General features: G+C 37.8%; 1 protein-coding gene across 1 annotated transcript in view; it reads right to left on the reverse strand.

Moving 5' to 3' along the window:
- Positions 1–22,182, reverse strand: part of LOC106089157 (mucin-2) — a 119,367-nt gene extending 97,185 nt beyond the window's left edge. The window contains exon 1 of the mRNA XM_013254937.2: positions 21,627–22,182. The gene's annotated coding sequence lies outside the window, so the exon portion shown is untranslated. The remainder of the gene's footprint in view (positions 1–21,626) is intronic.
- Between the last annotated feature and the right edge of the window lie 2,267 nt (positions 22,183–24,449).

The following is a 24,449-nucleotide window of genomic DNA, read 5'->3' on the forward strand; positions in this document are numbered from 1 at the left end:
ATAGTACCTCACAAATGTGGCCAGCATTAGGAGGGGAAAACCACCGCGGAAATTTTTTTCTGATGGTCTCGCCAGGATTCGAAACCAGGCGTTCAGCGTCATAGGCGGACATGCTAACCTCTGCTCTACGGTGGCCCCTATCTATCTTTTTATACCCTCCTCCATAGAACGATGGTATTCCAATTTCGCAATTCCCTTTGTAACTCATCGAAATATTGATCTGACACACAACCAAGTAAATATATTCTTGATCATCTTGAAGTCGATTTAGCCATGCGCGTACGCCCTTCTGACTGACTCTCTGTCTAAAACACGCCAACTTTTGAAGAAGAAAAGCTATGCGCTTGATATCTTGTACAAATACTTCTTATTAGTGTAGGTCAGTTGGGATTGTAAATGGGCCAAATTGGTCCATGTTTTGATATAACTGTCATATAAACTGATCTCTCGATTTGACTTCTAGAGCCTCTAGAGGGCGCAATAACTATCCGATGAAACTTTGCATTTAGTGTTTTGCTATGACTTCCAACAGCCGTGGCGAGTATGGTCAAAATCGGTCAATAAACTGATATAGCTGCTTCTTGAGCCTCTTGAGGGCGCAATTACTATACGATTTGTCTGAAATTATGAATGTGGTATATTTGTATCGCGTTCTAACTGCCCTGACCAGTACGGTCTATATCGGTCTCTATCTTGATATAGCTCTCTTATATTTGAAAATGACACTCAAACAACTTGTTCCATGCAATCCATACTCATGAAGGGTGTATAAGATTCGGTTCGACCACACTTAGCGCGCTTTCACTTCTTCATTAATTCTAACAGGCATGACAAGTACGGTCCATAACTTGTTATTGTTCTATATTTTGTAAAAAGTTTTACAAATTTAGTTGTCACTTGTGCTCGATTACGGAGGGTTTAAAAGAAACTGCCCGACCGAGCTTAACGTCTTTCCTCATAGGATGGGGGTGTACGAATGTCATCATACCGGGTCTAAGACCCCATAAAGTACCATTATTCTTGATCGCCATGATATTTTAAGTCCTTTTTGCTATATCCGTCCGTTCGTCTGTCCGACTGCTTGTCAGTCTGTCTGTCGAAGGCATGCTAACATGTATCCGATTGCGCTGAAATTTGGAACAGAAAGTTGTACTAATCCTCCTTGCAACCGAACCATGTACGGTTCAAATCAGACCATATTTGGATATATCTCCTATATAGACCGATCCGCCGATATAAGGTCACATGCCCCAAAATATCCTCATTATTTATCTGATTTTGAAGAAAGATTGTCACTTAAACCGAAGTCAGTACGTCCTTCCGTCTGTTGGAATCATGGTAGCTAACGAAAACGGGTGGCTAGCAGCTCGAGATGTTGCACAGATAATTCTTATCGATGTAAGCAATTGGAGATTGCAAAAGGGCCATATGGACTCTGATTGAATATAGCCCTCATATAAACCGATTCCAGGTTTTAACTACTAGACACCTAGAAGCCTCATTATACCCTCAACCATAGGATGGGGGTATACTAATTTCGTCATTCTGTTTGTAACACCTTGAAATATGCATCTTAGACCCATAAAAAGTATATATTCTTGATCGTCATGACATTTTACGTCGATATAGCCATATCCGTCAGTCCGTCTGTCTGTCGAAAGCACGCTAACCTTTGAAGAAGTAAAGCTAGACGCTTGAAATTTGGCACAAATACTTTTTTGTAGTGCAAGTTGGTTGGGATTGTAAATGGGCCAAATCGGTCCATGTTTTGATGTAGCTGCCATATAAATCGATCTTGGGTCTTGATTTCTTGAGCCTCTAGAGGGCGCAATTCTCGTCCAATTTGACTGAAATTTTGCACATGGTGTTTTGGTATCACTTCCAACAACTGTGCAAAAATCGGTTCATTATCTGGTATAGCTGCCATATAAACCGATCTTGGATCTTGACTTCTTGAGCCGCTAGACGACGCAATTCTTATCCGATTTGGCTGAAATTTTGCATGAAGTGTTTTGTTATGACTTTCAACAACTGTGCTAAGTATAGTGCAAATCGGAACATAACCTGGTATAGCTGCCATATAAACCGATCTTGGATCTTGACATCTTGAGCCGCTAGAGGGCGCAATTCTCATCCGATTCGGCTGAAATTTTACATGTGGTGTTTTGCTATGACTTCCAATAACTGTGTTAAGTATGGTGCAAATCAGTTCATAACCTGATATAGCTGCCACATAAACCCATGTTGGGTCTTGACCTCTTTAGCCTCTAGAGGGCGCAATTCTTATCCGATTTGGCTGAAATTTTCCATGAAGTGTTTTGTTATGACTTTGGCTGAAATTTTACATGTGGTGTTTTGCTATGACTTCCAATAACTGTGCTGAGTATGGTGCAAATCGGTACATAACCTGGTATAGCTGCCATATAAACCGATCTGGTATCTTGATTTCATGAGCCTCTTGTGAGCGCAATTCTCATTCGATTTGGCTGAAACACTGCATGAAGTGTTTTGTTATGACTTCCAACAACTGTGCTCAGTATAGTGCAAATCGGAACATAACCTGGTATAGCTGCCATATAAACCGATCTGGGATCTTGACTTCTTGAGCCGCTAGAGGGCGAAATTCTCATCCGATTTTGCTGAAATTTTTCATGAAGTGTTTTGTTATGACTTCCAATAACTGTGATTAGTATGGTTCAAATCAGTTCATAACCTGATATAGCTGCCATATAAACCGATCTTGGATTTTGACTTCTTGAGCCGCTAGAGGGCGCAATTCTTATCCGATTTGGCTGAAATTTTCCATGAAGTGTTTTGTTATGACTTCCAACAACTGTGCCATTTATGGTGCAAATCGGTACATAACCTGGTATAGCTGCCATATAAACCGATCTTGGATTTTGACTTCTTGAGCCGCTAGAGAGCGCAATTCTCATCCGATTTGGCTGAAATTTTGCATGAAGTGTTTTGTTATGACTTCCAACAACTGTGCTATGTATGGTGCAAATCGGTACATAACCTGGTATAGCTGCCATATAAACCGATCTTGGATCTTGACTTCTTGAGTCGCTAGAGGGCGAAATTCTCATCCGATTTTGCTGAAATTTTGCATGAAGTGTTTTGTTATGACTTCCAATAACTGTGCTAAGTATGGTGCAAATCGCTACATAACCTGGTATAGCTGCCATATAAACCGATCTTGGATCTTGACTTCTTGAGCCGCTAGAGGACGCAATTCTTATCCGATTTGGCTGAAATTTTCCATGAAGTGTTTTGTTATGACTTCCAACAACTGTGCTAAGTATGGCCCAAATCGGATCATTATCTGGTACAGCTGCTATATAAACCGATCTTGGATCTTGACATCTTGAGCCGCTAGAGGGCGCAATTCTCATCCGATTCGGCTGAAATTTTACATGTGGTGTTTTGCTATGACTTCCAATAACTGTGTTAAGTATGGTGCAAATCAGTTCATAACCTGATATAGCTGCCACATAAACCCATGTTGGGTCTTGACTTCTTTAGCCTCTAGAGGGCGCAATTCTTATCCGATTTGGCTGAAATTTTCCATGAAGTCTTTTGTTATGACTTCCAACAACTGTGCCATTTATGGTGCAAATCGGTACATAACCTGGTATAGCTGCCATATAAACCGATCTGGGCTGTTGACTTCTTGAGCCTCTAGAGAGCGCAATTCTCATCCGATTTGGCTGAAATTTTCCATGAAGTGTTTTGTTAAGACTTTCAAAAACTGTGCTAAGTATGGCGCAAATCGTTACATAACCTGGCATAGCTGCCATATAAACCGATCTTGGATTTTGACTTCTTGAGCCGCTAGAAGGCGCAATTCTTATCCGATTTGGCAGAAATTTTGTACAATGGCTTCTCCCATGACCTTCAACATACGTGTCCAATATGGTCTGAATCGATCTATAGCTTGATGCAGCTCCCATATAAACATATCTCCCCATTATGTTTTTTGAGACCCTACAAGGCGCAATTCTTATCCGAATGCACTGAAATATTACACAATGCCTTCTACAATGTTCAGCATTCAATTCATTTATGGTACGAATCGGCCTATAACTTGATATAGCTCCAATAGCATAACAGTTCTTATTCATTATTCTTTGTTTGCCTAAAAAGAAATACCGCGCAAAGAACTCGACAAATGCGATCCATGGTGGCGGGTATATAAGATTCGGCCCGGCCGAACTTAGCACGCTCTTACTTGTTTTTCATTCAATTTGGCTGAAATTTGGCACACGAATTTCTGTTATGATTTTCAACATCTGTCTTTAATCTGATATAGCTCCCATATAAACCGATTCCCGGTTTTGACTTCTGGACACCTAGATGCCTCATAATTCATTCGATTTGGCTGAAATTTGGCACATGAACTTCTGTTACGACTTCCAACATCTGTCTTTAATCTGATATAGCTCCCATATAAACCGATTTCCGGATTTGACTTCTTGAGCTCTTAGAAACCTTAGTTTTTACCCGATTTGGCTGAAATTTGTGATTGAATTACAACTGTGTCCTCCAATACTCACAACGAATCGTATCACGGTAGGTACATAAATAGATAAAGACCCCTTAAAGTCCAACAAGCTCATATGACTCCTTGAGGCCATAGAAGCTTCAATCAATACCCTGTTTTATTTTTACAAAATAGTTGAAATACACACTGAGTTGATAAGGGTACATTGTAAGCAGAATCCATGGTGATGGGTACCGAAGTTTTGGCTCGGCCGAATTCAACCCCCTTTTACTTGTTTAGCATAAGTTATGTTATTTCAGATAAATTCTCTGTTAAATAGCTACTCAAAGAAAATAAAACTCTATTAACTTTTTGTCAAATTGCCAATTTACCACAAGCACAAGTCATAGGCTGGCCAAAGAAAGTAAGAATTTCCAATTTGTTGCATAGTAATGAAAAGGCCCAGTCACATTCCAACACACTCACACACACACACAAACACACTCCTGTATAATTTCACTTTCGTTTTCGGTTGAACGGCTGTTGACATTTTCAAATAATGTGTGGTAAACACAATGTGTGGTATTGATATCAGTCACAACTCAATGAAAGTAATAAAAGTCTGGGTCTATATGTCAGCCGATTGCTATGTGATAACAATGTCATAATTTATGAAATGTAATTCAATAATAAAAGCGAAATTTATTATTATTATTATTATTTGGAATTTGTTTTCATAGTTTCTTTTACACACACTGAAACTTTAATTACACACACATGTACACACATGCATTAATGTGTGTTTATGCCCATGTCTTAACATTTTTTAATTAGCAAAAAAACATAGCAAATAGTAAAAAACTAAATAAAAATATATGCATGTATGTTAGTGTGTAAGAAATTAGCTTCATGAGTATACTTTCTAAATGTACAACAACAACAATAAAATAATAAAAATAATATTAAGAAAAACAAAAAAAAAAAACACTTTAATTGTTCACCAGCTGTCATTATGGCACTTGCCCACGAAAATTAAATGTGCTCAAAACTAAAGCAAGCAAATTGTTCTCCATTTATGTTTTATTTCTTTTTTTTCGGAAGGAAGTTTCAAAATCAAATTATCTCTTTGGTCTTTAATTTCGAGAAATATGCTAGTCATGTATCAGCGGAATTTGTTTTTGATGACAGCCAAATTAAATCGAGATTTTAGTATGTGCCGAGTGATTGTCTCGTGCAAAAAAAGAATGGCTTAAGTGAATGGTTTTTGATTTATTGGCGGAATTTTGATTGCAGGCAATAAAACTAATTTTTTAATAGAAATAGCGCAGAGCTAGTGTGTGTGAGAATGTTGTAGGAAAAATAAACGGGCTTTAGCTTAGTCATATTTTATGCATCCGCCTCCATGAAAGACTACTTGCTGGGGCTATTGTAACAGTGGTAGAGAGTTGGAATTCTGTTCCTTTGTTCCAGTTTCTGATCATATTAGATGTTAGCTTTGTGTGGGAAGATATAAGCGGAACAACAAGTGCTAAGTTCCTTCGCAGACATGAGAAGGAAGTGGAAGTTGTGAAACACACTGATATGATGGTCAAGTACATTACGACCTTTCTGAACATATCGCTTTAGTCTGCATGTCCTAGAACCAAACAAGTAAGAGGGTAATAAGTTCGGTCCGGCCGATTCTTATATACCCTCCACCATGGATCGCATTTTTTTAGGCCAACAAAGAATAATGAATAAGAACTGTTATGCTATTGGTCCGATTCGGACCATTAATGAATTGAATGCTGAACATTATAGATGTCATTGTGTAACATTTCAATTCATTCGGATAAGAATTGCGTCTTGTAGAGGCTCAAAAAGCAAAATCGGGAGATGGGTTCATATGGGAGCTGTAACAAGGTATTAATCGATTCAGACTATATTAGACACGTCTGTTGAGGGTCACGAGAGAAGCCGTTGTACAAAATTTCTGCCAAATCGGATGAGAATTGCGCCCTCTAGAGGCTCAAAAAGTCAAGATCCCAGATCGGTTTATATGGCAGCTATATCAAGTTATGTACCGATTTGCGCCATACTTAGCACAGTTATTGGAAGTCATAACAAAACGCCCGATGTAAAATTTCAGCCAAATCGGATTAGAATTGCGCCCTCTATTGGCTCAAGAAGTTAAGTTCCAAAATCGGTTTATATGGCAGCTATATCAGGTTATGTACCGATTTAAGCCATACTTAACACAGTTATTGGAAGTCATAACAAAACGCCTTATGTAAACTTTCAGCCAAATCGGATGAGAATTGCGCCCTCTAGAGGCTCAAGAAGTCAAGACCCAAGATCGGTTCATATGACAGCTATACCAGATTATGCACCGATTTGAATCATACTTAACACAGTTATTAGAAAATATACCAAAACACTACATTCTAAATTTCAGTCAAATCGGACAAAAATTGCGCCCTCTAGAGGCTCATGAAGTCAAGATCCCAGATCGGTTTATATGGCAGCTATATCAGGTTATATACCGATTTGCGCCATACTTAGCACATTTATTGGAAATCATAACAAAACTCCTCATGTAAAATTTCAGCCAAATCGGATGAGAATTGCGCCCTCTAGCGGCTCAAGAACTTAAGATCCCAGATCGGTTTATATGACAGCTATATCAGGTTATGTACCGATTTGAATCAAACTTAGCACAGTTATTGGAAATCATAACAAAACACCTCATGTAAAATTTCAGCCAAATCGGATGAGAATTGCGCCCTCTAGAGGCTCAAGAAGTCAAGATCTAAGATTGGTTTATATAACAGCTATATCAGAATATGAACCGATTTGAATCATACTTAACACAGTTATTGGAAAAGACACCAAAACAATACATGCTAAATTTCAGTAAAATCGGACAGAAATTGCGCCCTCTAGAGGCTCAAGAAGTCAAGACCCAAGATCGGTTTATATGACAGCTATATCAGGTTATTTACCGATCTGCGCCATACTTGTCAAAGTTATTGGAAATCATAACAAAACACCTCATGTAAAATTTCAACCAAATCGGATGAGAATTGCGCCCTCTATGGGTTCAAGAAGTCAAAATCCAAGATCGGTTCATATGATAGCTATACCAGATTATGCACCGATTTGCATCATACTTAACACAGTTATTGGAAGTCATAACAAAACACTTCATGCAAATTTCAGCCAAATCGGATCAGAATTGCGCCCTCTAGCGGCTCAAGAACTCAAGATCCCAGATCGGTTTATATGACAGCTATATCAGGTTATATACCGATTTGCGCCATACTTAGCACAGTTATTGGAAGTCATAACAAAACACCTCATACAAAATTTCAGCCAAATCGGATGACAATTGTGCGCTCTATGGGCTCAAAAAGTCAAGACCCAAGATCGGTTTATATGGCAGATATCTAAGGTTATATACCGATTTGCGCCATACTTAGCACAGTTATTGGAAGTCATAACAAAACACTTCATGCAAATTTCAGCCAAATCGGATGAGAATTGCGCCCTCTAGCGGCTCAAGAACTCAAGATCCCAGATCGGTTTATATGACAGCTATATCAGGTTATGTACCGATTTGAATCATACTTAGCGCAGTTATTGGAAGTCATAACAAAACACTACATGCTAAATTTCAGTCAAGACGGACGAGAACTGCGCCCTCTATAGGCTCAAGAAGTCAAGACCCTAGATCGGTTTATATGGCAGACGGACAGACGGACGGACATGGCTAGATCGACTTAAAATATCATGACGACCAAGAATATATAAACTTAGGGGGGGCTCAGGCTCATATTTCGAGTTGTTACAAACAGAATGACAACATTAGTATACTCCCATCCTATGATGGAGGGTATAAAAATAGAGGTGGAGGATATAAAATAGAGGAAATTTCATGCAACAAAATGCCTGGATCATATAGGAGGGTTACTATGTAGTATTGCAGTACCTTGCGTTCTATGCAGCACTGTTTGTGAAATAAATGCCAATGATATAAAAAAATTCATATACTGGTTCCCAAAAAGTAATTGCGGATTTTTCATATAGTCGCCGTTGACAAATTTTTTCACAGCTTGTGACTCTGTAATTGCATTCTTTCTTCTGTCAGTTATCAGCTGTTACTTTTAGATTGCTTTAGGAAAAAAGTGTAAAAAAAGTATATTTGATTAAAGTTCATTCTAAGTTTTATTACAAATGCTTTTACTTTCGTTTAAAAAATCCGCAATTACTTTTTGGGCAACCCATTAAATATTGTTGTACAATCAAAAGACTTAAGACACAAACACATTAAACAAACCTCAAAATATTTATTAAAAGTCCCAATTTTAAATATTCAATGAGTGATTTAAAATTCCCATCATACTATAAAAATCAAAAAGCAATAATTTCCAAAGAATGAAAAAAAGTTTCAAAATAACAACAGAGGCAGAAATTTCCCAAAATGCATTCGAAGAAAGTTACAAAACGAATGCATTTTTAACCGTGATTGATTCACTTCAAGCCAATGAAATGATTTAATAAAAGAAAAAAAATCGATATTTTGATATTCATTGGCCATTAATATGGAAAAAAAACCAAACAAGCGTAAATAAAGCCATTTGAGAAAGTAAAAGCGATAACAAATACATGTAATTACCATCAACTGTAACATAACATTACAATAAAATGAAAAGAAAACCCTTATCAAATGTTATTCTTTTCCGTCTTGGTATTGGTTCATTTCTTGGTCTTTGCTTACTTCATCTTCTTCTTAACATTTCCTCAACATGTAAACATTTTCAGAGGGGTAAAAAGCGAAAGTTTTTTTTCTTCGTCTTTGCTATAAAAAAAAATTTTAATTTTTCCCAAAAACAGCTATAGAGGCATAGACAAGCATGAAAAAAAATGTACAATGTCACTAAACCATTGAACTCATTCAAATGAATGCCAGACAAGATGGGATGCAATAGCGACGCTAATCATTGTCACCATCATTATCACGATCACGATCATCATCATCGTCGGCTTTGCACTCACTCTGCATCAACTTTTTCTTGCATTTTCATTGTCAAGTTAACTCTCTCAAGACAATGACATTCACGCCACACTTGGGCACGTCATCCAAATCACCATCCATCAATTATCATTAAACGCATAGCCAACATGCAAGAAGAAATGCAACCTTAGCAAAGACACAAACCGGCCTATTGCCATTAAGCAAATGCTTAGAGTTGATTAACTCTAAAGCCGGTTTATGATGTTAGCTCGAAAGGAAATTTTTTTTTGAAAATTTGAATAGGAGGTGATATTATGTGTGCATATAGTTTGCAGACTAATGAAGAGTGATAAATGCAGGGGAAGAGAGAAACATGTTCATAGTATCGTAACGGCAGAAATGAAAGCGATAACGACAGAAATCAAAATAGTGAATAACTAAAGCAGTTATTTTCTTAAAAAAACCAGTAAGGAAAGGCAAAAGTGGGGCCGTGCCGCCTTTATAATACCCTACACCTACACCATAGGTACAAAGTCAGAGCTATCTCTTTTTCTAAACCAATTTTGATAGACCTCGGTGGATGTTTTCAGATGGGTTATTAAATAATCCGTATCAAATTTCGAGCAACTGTAATAATACGCTTGACAAAAGACAACATTATTGTGAATTACCCAATGCCTAACAGACTTATATGGTTGCCCAAAAAGTAATTGCGGATTTTTTAAAAGAAAATAAATGCATTTTTAATAAAACTTAGAATGAAATTTAAGGAAATATACTTTTTTTACACTTTTTTCTAAAGCAAGCTAAAAGTAACAGCTGATAACTGACAGAAGAAAGAATGCAATTACAGAGTCACAAGCTGTGAACAAATTTGTCAACGCCGACTATATGAAATATCCACAATTACTTTTTGGGCAACCCATTATATGGGAGTTATATCTCAATCTGAACCGATTTTGAGCAAACTTCTCAGATATTTTGGTAGGCATCGAGGAAAGCATTCTGCGCAATCTAGGCAAGCTTGGTCAAAAAATGCGATGGCAGTGGCTCTAGAAGTTAAAATCAGGCGATATACATATATGGCAGGTATATTTAAATTTGAACCGATTTCTGTGAAATTCACCAGTAATACTTAGAGTCATAAGAAAATCCTTCCTGCCAAATTACGAGAGAATCGGTTAATAAATGAGCGTTTTATTGCAATATTACTGCGAATCGGATGAACATATATATGGGAGCTATATTCAAATCTGAATCGATTTCTATGAAATTTACCTGTGTTATCGGGAGTCATAAGAAAGTCCTTCCTGCCAAATTTCGAGAGAATCGGTTAATAAAAGAGCGTTTTATTGCAATATTACTGAAAATTGGACGAACATATATATGGGAGCTATATCCAAATCTGAACCGATATTTTCCAATTTCAATAGACTTTGTCTCTGGGCCGAAAAACATGGCTGCACCAAATTTGAAGACGATCGGATGAAAAGTGCGACGTGTAGTTTGTACACAAATTAACACGGACAGACAGACGGACAGGCAGTAAAAGTGATTCTGAGTCCATCGGTATGCTTATCAATGACTCTATCACTCTTCTTTTTGGGTCTTACAAACAAATGCACTAAGCTATAATCCCCTGTACCACAAGAAAAGATTTGCTCTGCTATTAGAGCGATATCAAGATATGGTCCGGTTTGGACCACCTGTGTAAAATGTCAGCCAATTCGAATAAAAATTGCACCCTTTGGGGGCTCAAGAAGTAAATCGGAGAGATCGATTTATATGGGAGCTGTATCGGGCTATAGACCGATTCACTCCATAATAAACACGCATGTTGATGGTCATGAGAGAATCCGTCGTACAAAATTTCAGGCAAATCGGAGAATAATTTCGACCTCTACAGGCTCAAAAAGTCAAAATCCCAGATCGGTTTATCTAACAGCTATATCAGGTTATGAACCGATTTGATCCATACTTGGCACAGTTGTTGGAAATCATAACAAAACACGTCGTGCTAAAATTCATTCAAATCGGATAAGAATTGCGCCCTCCAAAGGCTCAAGAAGTCAAGACCCAAGTTCGGTTTATATGGCAGCTATATCAGGTTATGGACCGATTTGAACCATACTTGGCACAGTTGTTGGATATCATAACGAAAAACGTCTTGCGAAATTTCATTCCAATCGGATAAGAATTGCGCCCTCCAAAGGCTCAAGAAGTCAAGACCCAAGATCGGTTTATATGACAGCTACATCAGGTTATGAAGCGATTTGATCCATACTTGGCACAGTTGTTGGAAATCATAACAAAACACGTCGTGCTAAAATTCATTCAAATTGGATAAGAATTGCGCCCTCCAAAGGCTCAAGAAGTCAAGACCCAGATCGGTTTATATGGCAGCTATATCAGGTTATGAACCGATTTGAACCATATTTGGCACAGTTGTTGGATATCATAACAAAAAACGTCTTGCGAAATTTCATTCCAATCGGATAAGAATTGCGCACTCCAAAGGCTCAAGAAGTCAAGACCCAAGATCGGTTTATATGGCAGCAATATCAGGTTATAAACCGATTTCATCCATACTTGGCACAGTTGTTGGAAATCATAACAAAACACGTCGTGCTAAAATTCATTCAAATCGGATAAGAATTGCGCCCTCCAAAGGCTCAAGAAGTCAAGACCCAAGATCGGTTTATATGGCAGCTATATCAGGTTATGAACCGATTTGAACCATATTTGGCACAGTTGTTGGATATCATAACAAAAAACGTCTTGCGAAATTTCATTCCAATCGGATAAGAATTGCGCACTCCAAAGGCTCAATAAATCAAGACCCAAGATCGGTTTATATGGCAGCAATATCAGGTTATAAACCGATTTCATCCATACTTGGCACAGTTGTTGGAAATCATAACAAAACACGTCGTGCCAAAATTCATTCAAATCGGATAAGAATTGCGCCCTCCAAAGGCTCAAGAAGTCAAGACCCAAGATCGGTTTATATGACAGCTATATCAGGTTATGAACCGATTTGAACCATACTTGGCACAGTTGTTGGATATCATAACAAAACACGTCGAGCAAAATTTCATTCCAATCGGATAAGAATTGCGCATTCTAGAGGCTCAAGAAGTCAAGACCCAAGATCGGTTTATATGGCAGCTATATCAAAACATGGACCGATTTGGCCCATTTATAATACCAACCGACCTACACAAATAAGAAGTATTTATGCAAAATTTCAAGCGGCTAGCTTTACTCCTTCGGAAGTTAGCGTGCTTTCGACAGACAGACAGACGGACAGACGGACGGACAGAAGGACGGACGGACGGAAGGAACGAAGGACGGACGGACATGGCTAGATCGACATAAAATGTCACGACGATTAAGATCATATATACTTTATGGGGTCTCACACGAATATTTGGAGTAGTTACAAACAGAATAACGAAATTAGTATACCCCCCATCCTCTGGTGGAGGGTATAAAAAAGGAAGTAAAAACGCATTAAGTTCGGCCTCTACGAACTTTTGATACCTTCTATATAAAGTTGTTGTCCAATTTTATTATAGCTATACTATATCCATATTAATATCAAAATATAGTCCCATCCTAATCATATTTGGGTCAGGTGCCGAGAAGCTTTTTACAAGTAACAGTTCCCAATCAGCAAAATCGGGAAATAAATGCGGCTTAAAACCCCAGATCGGGGTTTTGCACTGCGGCACACCGTTCGGACTCGACTATAAAAAGGAGGCCCCTTATCATTGAGCTTAAACGTGAATCGGACCGCACTCATTGATATGTGAGAAGTTTGCCCCTGTTCCTTAGTGGAATGTTCATGGGCAAAATTTGCAATTTGCAATCGGAGGATATAACCGCATCAATATGCGACTGGGAACTTTTGAATGACCACAGCTTCTCTGATCATCGTTATTTTAGTTTCAGCCTGGAAAAAAAATACTGCAGAAGTGTTCCTCGGCTTAGCAGAAGAAAGGCGGATTGGTGTAAATTCGGCACAAATTCTGAACGTATATCCGTTCTAGACCAGAAAAGGAAGTGTCAACTACGGAGGATATAGGCATAATGGTCAAGCGGATCATGAAGGCCCTGAATGACTCGCTTGTGTCAGCATGTCCTAGTGCCAAACCTAGGGGGCAAACAGCGACCGCCATGGCGGACCCCTAGGCTGGTTGGTCTAAGGCAGGATTGCAGAAAACTCTTCAACAGAGCGAAAGCCACAAGAGGTCTATATGACAGCTATATCTAAATATGGTCCGATCTAGACCAAAATCGAATGGGATGTGCGGTCTAGACCATATTTGGGTTGAATGTCGGGAGTCTTAAAGCAACTCACCATTTCAAATTCCGTTTCATCGCAAACGGATAAAAAATGCGCCTTTTATGGTTTTTTGATCCTAAAGTCTATAGCGCAGAAGTTAGCATGTCCGCCTATGACGAGGTACTATGCCATGTAAAAAACTTCTCTCCAAAGAGGTGTCGCACTGCGGCACGCCGTTCGGACTCGACTATAAAAAGGAGGCCCCTTATCATTGAGCTTAAATGTGAATCGGACTGACATAATGGTCAAGCGGATCATGAAGACCCTGAATGACTCGCTTTTGTCAGCATGTCCTAGCGGCTCAGAAAGGCTCAGAAGAATTCCTGTGTAGAATTCTGCAGCTCCTTGGAGAATACATCTGAGATCTCTAGGCTAAGAAAGATTTTTTCCTCTAGACCATTGCGATGGGGTATATTCAGAAGTCAGAGAATATATGGACAATGTCTAGTGAGGAAACACTAGAACTACTCGTATATACACATTTCCCGGGAAATTCTCCAACGTACAACGTGTAGGTTGTAGGCATTCGTCGGTGATTATTAGGGATTCGAAAATCTTTTGGGCGATAAGAAATTTCGACTCCTTTAAGTCGCCAGGCCCTGATGATGTATCACCGGTTAAATTACAAGCTGTGTCTGCTTGTTCCTTGGTTTAGAGAGATATACTTTGCTTGTATCAGCATGTCATATTACCTGTGGGATGGAGGGACACAAAGGTCATTTTCATGCCGAAAGCAGGAAAACTTTACCACATGAAGGCGAACGATTTTCGCCCTATTAGTCTTGTTTTCCTTTATGCTGAAGACTCTTGAGAGGTTGATAAAAACATATCTTAGGGCAAAGATCCCTGGAGATGGCCAGTCGCATCAGCAGCAGCATGCATATAGTAAAGGCAAATCCACTGAAACAGCCCTTCGCGACCTAGTCGGCTACATAGAGGTTAACTCGCTGTCTAGGAATATATAATGGTAGCATTTCTTGCAAGACAGAAATAGTTTTTTTTAGCAGGAGATACAAGTTGCCTACAGTGGAATCTGTCTCCTTGGCTTTCATTTACAGAAAGCTCAAAATACCTGGATGTTTTGCTGGACATGTATTGGGTACATTCTGCAGTTGTCAGACCTATAATGCCATATGGTGTTGAGGTCTGCTGGGCAGCGCTTAAAAAGTCCACCTACTGTTCTATACTCACCAGGATCCAAAGGATGGCTTGTTTGTGCATCACAGCCGCATTGAGGACGAAACCGTCTAATGCACTGAATTTAATGCTCTATCTAATGCCTCTGGACATTGAGGCTAGACAAATTGCTGCGACCACAGCCTAAGGGAGCTTTCTCTTTGGTCATGTGGCGGCCAGGGACACTGTGTTACGCTTGATACAATGTCCGATGTTCCAGGCAGTGTGGATTACATCCTACCTGAGCCGCTTTTTGACTATTCCTCATAGAACCGATTGGAAGTACGGTATGCCCGGTAATAGAAGTAATATTGACTTCTATACGGGTAGTTCCAAACTGGATGACCAGGTGGGCTTTGGGGTGTACTCGGAAGAACGTGGACTGGTCATATCGAAAAGGTTACCCGACCACTGCAGAGTGTATTAAGCGGAGATCCTTTCAATTGAGGAAGTGGTGGAATGGTTAAGATGTAATTTCATAACGACATTTGGCATAAATATCTTCTCAGACAGACAGGCAGCCATTAAATTCCTGGAAAACGTATTTCTGAGCACAAAAAACCGCGTCGCAGATCTCTCAACGAGATGGCTGAACAGTTCAAATTTCACCTGTTCTGGGTGCTGGGCCACAGAGATATCCCAGGGAATTGTAAGGCGGGCGAGCTTGCGAGACTAGGAACTACCTTATGCCTCTAGCAACATGTAAGCTAAGTTTTCAGGATTAGGCCCGAATGACAACGAATGATAGATGGTCAGAGGGGGCTGTGAGCATTCCAAAACTATGTGGCCTAATGTAGACTTGAAGATCTGCTGCTTTGCCTCATTGGCTAGAACAGACGTCTCAGTTATTGTGTCCGTCATGATTGGTCAATGTCAATCGGAGAACGTGCTGACGGTCTGAAATTTTTAAGAGAATTTCTATCCAATTGTGTCTTTATGGAAAATTTGACTGAATTTTGGCTTAATGGAAAATTTTATTGAAATTTTGTCTCATCTCTGATTATGACTTATAATGTTGATTTTGTTTTAATTTCACTTTTCCTTTTATCATTTCAGATCGTCATTAAACAAACATTTGCAGGTGAGTACAATTCATGTGTAAGATATTTGAAATTTTGAACTTGCAGCTAAGATTTCATATTTTTTTTGAGAAACACGTCGTCAATTGCTATGCCAATGCTGCTGTATATTCCTTAAAATCGGACAAGTCGAATCTTAAGTATGTTTAGGGTTAAGAGACAGTCTGCGATTAGACTCACCTAAAAATATTGGTGCTTTGCGATACCAATTAAAAAAAAAGATGTATTCTAGTTCCTACATTGACAAGTCTGATCGCTATAGAAGGTTATTTGGCCTGTTTAGTATTGCCAGTTTTTTTTGATATTCCCGCATTGATTCAAATCCTAACTTTGAACATCTTTATCGAACATTTTTACCCATACACTACACTGTCCATACTTAAGTACCATGAATCTTCACCACAGAATCTATGGTATGATCGAGAGTGCCGTAGTACTAATGCGACGAAGAATCTATCAAATCGGGAGACGGGTTTACATGGGAGCTATATCAGGTTATAGACTGATTTTGGCCGTACTTGGCGCAGTTGTTGGAAGTCATAACACTTGCTAAATTTCAGCCAAATCGGACATAAATTGCGACATGTAAGGGCTCAAGAAGTCAAATCGAAAAGAACAGCTAGTGTGGAAGGTGTAAGATTTTTTTTTTGGTATTGTGCTTACGTCGTTGACCCGTTTTCATGATATATTCGGTATAAGTTCGACCTACCAATGTATGACTCTTGAAGCCTCCACACCTAATAAAGCCGATGAGTTATTCTATCCAAATGACGAAACGCTCCCATAGTGGTTGATCTGTGTTGTGATCTCTGGCTTTACTTTTCCATTACAAAAATCTCGTCTCGAAGGGAATCAAACGGGAAATTTACAAAGGTCGTTTCTATAGAGCGCGCAACAAGCCGATTACAGGCTTAGGTGTATGTCCATAGTGGCATGGGGCGAATTATCATCCTAACCTACTACGTTGGTCGTTGATAGCTTAGACTTTGTCTTGGCTACCGAAGCATGGGTTATACAAAACAAAAGACTTTGGAAACAAACTTGCTTTTAAGCTATTGTAAAAACCCAGAGGAACGGAGTGCAGTCATTCGAATTCGAATCATGCTCGGTATCAACTCATTTGAAATTATTTCTGATGGGTTTCCATATAGACCACAACTTTGTTGGAAAAAAAACTAATTGAAGAAGAGGTAAACAAGTTCTAAGGCATTGGAGACATTTTCAACATTTGGTTTTGAATTCATTGATTATCTCTCGGTCATCTTAGTGCTAAGGATCTTATGATTCACCTTTATGAACGAATGTTCGGCCATGTCCAAACAAAACCCAGGCGAATGAAAGACAGTTACTCGAATTTGCATCGATTTTGGATTTTCTATATAAATTAATCTCAATTTACACCTGACGATCCTGCGTGAGGAAAGAAACTTTTTGATGGGAGATTTGAATGAAGATTGGGAAGAATTTCTGTTCTACCAGTTAGAGAAAAAGTGACAAAATACAAGTGAATCGGTCGTAGAATTTTTGATTCTGTTGTGTTTTAAAAGTACCATCAGCAAATCCTTTTAAAACAAAAGACTTAAGAAACAAACTTGCTAATGTTATTATGATTGCTCCTTGTAAATGGACCATACAAAACAAAAGACTTAAGAAACGAACTTGCGATCTCAAATCTATGCGCATCTAAATTTACACCTGACGATACTGCGTGAGGATAGAAGCTTTTTGATGGGAAATTTAAGTGAATGAAGGTTGAGCAGAATCTCTGTTTTACCCATTGAAGAATAAGTGCCAACATCCAAGTGATTGGAGACAGTTAGCTTTCAGTCATGGAACTTTTGAGTCTTTTGATTTTAAGTTGATGATCCTTTTAAAACAAAAGACTTAAGAAACGAACTTGATTGACCTTAGTGGTGGATTGTTCGCCCACGTCTAGCCAAACCCCTGGCGATCAGGAGATGATAACTTTTCGTCTAGTTCAAGTCGTTTGAATCTGCGCGTGTCGATTCTGCCTAACGATGGGATAAGGAAACTTTGGTGCTAAGAATTGAAGAAGTAGAAGGGAAGATCAAGTGATTCGGTGGTGGAATCCTTGATTTTGAGTTGGTCACCATCATGAATAAGGTCCTTGTTAATGGACCATACAAAACAAAAGACTTAAGAAACGAACTTGCGATCTCTAATCTATGCACACAGAAGACTCTCACTGGAATTTGAAACAATTTTTTCTTTTTTTTTTATGACGGTACTGCATGATGATAGAAACTTTGATGGGAGATTCAAGTGAATCAAGGTTGAGAAGAATCTCTGTTTTACCCATTAAATAATAAGTGCCAACATCCAAGTGATTGGAGATAGTTAGCTTTCAGTCATGGAACTTTTGATTCTATTGATGATCCTTTTAAAACGAAAGACTTAAGAAACGAACTTGATAATGTTATTATGATTGACCTTAGTGGTGGATTATTCGCCTATGTCTAGCCAAACCCCTGGCGATCAGGAGACGATAACTTTTCGTCTAGTTCAACTCGTTTGAATCTACACATGTCGGTTCTGTATAAAGACCGAATCTTTGATGAAAAAACCAAATGCTTGGAAAATGTGTACAATTTTGGTGTTAGTAATTGAAGAAGAAGCGCCGAAGATATAGGGATTCGGGGGTGGAATCCTTGATTTTGAGTTGGCCTTCTTCATGAATAAGGTTCTTGTTTATGGACCATACAAAACAAAAGACTTAAGAAACGAACTTGCGATCTCAAATTTATGTGAATAGAAGACAGTCACTGAAATTTGAATCAATTTTTTCTTCTTTTTCTATATAAATTCATCTAAATTTACACCTGACGATACTGCGTGAGAATAGAAGCTTTTTAATGGGAGATTTAAGTGAATGAAGATTGAGAAGAATCTCTGTTTTACCTGTTAGAGATAAAGTTTCAAGTTACAAGTGATTGGAGACAGCTTTCGGTCGTGCAATTTTTGACTCTGTTGCTGTAAATAAGTCTTTTGTTTTGAGAGGATAAATACTTTTAAAACAAAAGACTTAAGAAACGAACTTGCTAATGTTATTATGATTGACCTTAGTGGTGAATTCTTCGCCCTCGTCTAGCTAAACCCCTGGCGAACAGGAGATGATAACTTTTCGTCTAGTTTAAATTGTTTAAATCTACACATGTCGCTTCTGCTTAAGGACCGAATCTTTGACGAAAAAATCAAATGCCAGGAAAAATTAGAACAATTTTGGTGCTAGGAATTGAAGAAGAAGAGCGGAAAATCCAGAGATTCGGTGGTGGAATCCTTGATTTTGAGTTGGTCAGCTTAATGAATTTAAGGTCCTTGTAAATGGACCATACAAAACAAAAGACTTAAGAAACGAACTTGATAATGTTATTATGATTGACCCCAGTGGTGGATTGTTCGCCTACGTCTAGCCAAACCCCTGGCGAACAGGAGATGATAACTTTTCGTCTAGTTCAACTCGTTTAAATCTACACGTGTCGGTTCTGCATAAGGACCGAATCTTTGACGAAAAAATGAAATGCACGAGAAATTTGTACAACCCTCCACCGTGGATGGCATTTGCTGAGTTCTATGTGCGGTATCTCTTTTGAGGCAAACAAAGAATATTGAATAAGAACCATTATGCTATTGGAGCTATATCAAGTTAAAGTCCGATTCGCGCCATTGTAGAAGTCATTGTGTAATATTTCAGTTCATTCGGATAAGAATTGCGCCTTGTAGGGGCTCAAGAAGCAAATCAGGAGATAAGTTTATATGGGAGCTGTATCAAGCTATTGATCGATTCAGACCATATTGGACACGTATGTTGAAGGTCAAGAGAGAAGCCGTTGTACAAATGTTGGCCCATTTACAATCCCAACCGACCTACACTAATATAAAAGTATTTGTGCAAAATTTCAAGCGACTAACTTTACTCCTTTGAAAGTTAGCATGCTTTCGACAGACAGACGGACGGACAGACGGACCGAAGGACATGGCTAGATTGACTTAAAATGACATGACTTTATGGGGTCTCAGACGCATATTTCGAGGTATTACAAACAGATTGGCGAAATTAGTATACCCCCATCCTATGGTGGAGGGCATACAAAGAGCAGAAGATCTAGAGATTGGGTGGTGGAATCCTTGATCCTTGGCAATGGACCAAACTAAACAAAATACTTAAGAACCAAATTTGGGATCTCAAATCTATGTAAAAAGAAGAAAGTCACTGGAATTGGAATCAATTTCGAATTTCACTCTTCACAAGGCAAAAAAAAAGCTTGAAAACTGTTCTATAAGCCCATACATCCCTTGGTAGAGATGTTTTGCTGGCTTTAAATATTCTTCAATTGATAGCACTATAGGCCTTTATATCTTTCAAAATGAAGTCTTTCCCATGCTGTTTGTGGAAGTTTTCAACGAAAATGGCAATAACAGCTGTTTTCTTCAAATGATCTTTTTTCCACCAATTGATCAATCGAAATGAATTTCTCTTTTTCATATTATCATGAGTATTTGGCTAAGTATGCCCCACCTTACTTTTATTTTGGTTTCTTTCACCAACATTTTTGCCATAAACTCAAAGTGTTTGAGTTTTTCTTGTAACGGATTTTACTTGGTTCACTTTTTTTTGTTGTTGCATTTGCTATCGATCCAAAATGAAAATGAAATGCATGCACACTACAGATATCTGTCTGAAAAGTAAAAACTCTTCTTCAATGGAGCCTTGACAGCAAAACGAAACGAAATAGGCATGAATGCACATTTTTGTGTATATAAAATGATTGAATGCATGAGGAGTAGTAGCAGGCGCTTAGATTTGTTTGCAGAAAATTCAAAAGGAAAAAATGATGAGCCAGCCAGCCAGCCAGTCAGCCAGCGTACAACAGTCTCAATCACAACACCTTGCAACAAATTTCTCGATAATTGGAGCATGAAAACTATACTTTCTTGTTATTGTTGGTGGTGGTGGTTTTTTTTTTAAAGAGTTGAGCTTTTGCTTTTTTAGAGATTTTTTATATTTTTTTTTTTTATTTTTTTTTTTTTTATAAAGCAGTTTTGCCAAATGGATTTTTTTTCTTTCAAATATCTGTTGAAGTTTGATAGTCCAATTGGTGTTTGGTTAAGTGGTAAATTAAAAAATTGCATGTTGATTTAAGTAAATGTATGGGTTGCCCAAAAAGTAATTGCGGATTTTTCATATAATCGGCGTTGACAAATTTTTTCACAGCTTGTGACTCTGTAATTGCATTCTTTCTTTTGTCAGTTATCAGCTGTTACTTTTAGCTTGCTTTAGAAAAAAAGTGTAAAAAAAGTATATTTGATTAAAGTTCATTCTAAGTTTTATTAAAAATGCATTTACTTTCTTTTAAAAAATCCGCAATTACTTTTTGGGCAACCCAATATTTTGGCCATTTATCCATTGGCTTTGGTAAAACAGAAAACAAAATTTTTTAACACTTGCCAATTAAAGGCAAAGAATTAAAATTTTGAAAATATTTTCAAACTGTCCATTTATTTAAGCAGTTGCCCAGCATAACTTACCTCAAATGATCAATCAAAGCTCAGCACTCGAACGGGTATGAAATTTAATTAAAAAAAAAATTGTTAGCAAATAAATTTCACTATTGCCTTGGCATTCGATTTTGAATTTCAGCAAAAGGGGTCTTATTTCCTTTCAAACACTTTAAATTAATTTCACTGTATTCCTTTTTTGCTTGGCTATTTTGTATGCTTTTTTTAAAGAAAATTTGTCAATCCAATTAAGGGGCTTTCTTATTTTTTTTCTTTCAAATTTTAATCACTGTTCTGTTTATGTTTCACTGTGGCTTAAGAACAGGAAATTATTTAATTTCTATTTCATAACATACACCAAAAATGTTGTTTCCTTTTTTTCTAATTATCCGCCAACGTTTTGGTTGTTTTGTGGAAATTTTTTTGGTAATCTCTTTTTTTGGAATTTCAGTATTTTTTTTAGTTTTTTCTGAGACAACTTTTTTTTTTATACAGCAACTCGCTTTATTTCCCGTTTGAATGCGTCTGCATCGATTGCGTTTCATAAAGAAACTGAACGTATGGAAACCGCCTGCGTCCTAAGTAACTACGATGATAGAGTAAGAGTGGCTGTTTGGTTGGCTGGCTGGCTGCCTTGGTCTTGGTCTTAGTTTGGTGGTAGCTGCTGTTAATTTGTGTTGCCTTTGCCACCACTACTGCCAACATGTGCTGCGAGCCATGTCTCTCTGCGCTGTGCATTAAGCTTTGCCTATGTTCCCCCCCCTTTGGCCATAAACTGAGCCGTTGCTGCTCTGTTACTTCCACTTAAAGTCATGTTTGTTATGCGCCGCCTGCGCAGACGCTTTTGATGTTAATGTCTTTTTGCGACAGAAATGTGCTCTGTAATGGGCAGAGAGGCACACACAGTCATGTAAAACCGCACTGATATTCACATAGTACTTGTACTTCTCCAATAATCAGCCATGCGTCCCTCCATCCGCCTGTCTGTCTGTCCGTCCATTCAACTATTCATCTATCCATTCCATCCATTCATCCCCCATTCGAGTCTCATTTGTTGTTGTTGTTTTGCTGGCTATTTCTTGTTTCGTTTCAAAAGAAAATGAATTTCATATAGTTTGTTGATCTGTTAAGAGCCTCTCTGTAGCCACAATTTGCTTTGTTTCATGTCGTTCAGTGATTATGGCTCAATTGCTGTTGTTGCCTTAGCCTACCCACCTCACCTGTGTTGATATCAACATAACAGAAAACTGTAACAGATACCTCAATGGAATTGAATTTTTGTAGTTTTGTGGCTTTATAGCAATGCAGGCAATTGATTTGTGGTCCAGCTTCCAGAAAAGCCATGCACTGTGGTGTGTGTTAAGGCTTGTGGTCAATTATCACTAAAAAGTTAATAAAATCTAAAGCAATTAAAATTTAAGGAAAAACGTTAACAAAAATGTTTATAAAATCTAAATGCATTTTTAATAAAACTTAGAATGATCTTTAATCAAATATACTTTTTTAAACTTTTTTTCTAAAGCAAGCTAAAAGTAACAGCTGATAACTGACAAAAGAAAGAATGCAATTACAGAGTCACAAGCTGTGAAAAAATTTGTCAACGCCGACTATATGAAAAGTCCGCAATTACTTTTTGGGCAACCCAATACAATTGCTTCCGCATTAGTTAAGGAATTCTCGATCCACAATATCAATCGCACTCAACGAAGTTAGTTACCAAAGTAGCATAATTTACCGAAATACATGTTCTCATTGTTAAAGCTCTACTTCTTTATGTTATGTTAATGTTGTTGAGAATCATATGGAGATTTTTGTTTAATTTTTTCTACATAATTAGACTCGTGCAAAGACTTTCAAAGATGGCACTCAAGTGACTACGGAATTTGCATTGAAAAATAATATTTCTAACTGTTTAAGAGAAACATGTCAAAACTCTGATCAATATCTATTTTTGGTCTAATTAAGTACATGTCAACGACTTGGTTGGGATTTCTAATCTGTTACTTTGAACTGATCAACGAACTAGCCATAAATTAGAATGTATTTCCCTTAAACACTTTTAAGTTCATCCTTCAAACACACTTTACATTGTTTCACATGAACCAGATTTGTGTAGCATGAAATGTTACAAATGCTGCTCTTCGAAATTCCCTTCACTGGTTTCTCACTTGACATTGTCCATTTAGTATTTTGTCTTTCCTAAAATGTGTATCGATTGAAATGCAAAACGTCAAAAGTCACCATTCGTAATTTCTCAAGGTAATTTCAACTACGTGCCTTTGCCAAATGTGGTTGAAAAATGAAACACATCGATTGTGTCAAAATATGGAGTATGTACATGAAATCAAGAGTAGTTTTTTTTTCTTTGTAGAATATAACAAAAAAATATTTGAGATGTGTATAAACAGAATATTTTATGTAAAAAAAGAATATTTTTTGTACAAATTGTATATTTTATGTTAAAAAAATGTTATGAAGAAAGGTTATTCATAAGATTATCATACTGTTCAAAAAGGAATGGTAAAATAATAAACACCGCAATGGATTTTGTTAAAAATTTACATAAATTAAATCGGTTTATTCAAATATGACTCTCATAGGAGGTTAAGCAGTGGAGACCGAACACCTTCCTGCTCAGCCACACCATTTAGATAAGGTTAACTTGGGTTGAAAAGATGGTGTGTGGATATTAATCCGCCCCATGCCGCTATGGACATACACCTAAGCCAATAATCGACTTGTTGTGCGCTCTAAATATTCTAACCTCATATGAGGTTATGAAGTCGAAACTGAAACCGAACACCTTGCCGCTGAGCCACACCACTTAGATAAGGTTAACTTGGGTTGAAAAGA

This window comes from Stomoxys calcitrans, chromosome 5, assembly GCF_963082655.1.
Source record: "Stomoxys calcitrans chromosome 5, idStoCalc2.1, whole genome shotgun sequence".
Taxonomy (NCBI): domain Eukaryota; kingdom Metazoa; phylum Arthropoda; class Insecta; order Diptera; family Muscidae; genus Stomoxys; species Stomoxys calcitrans.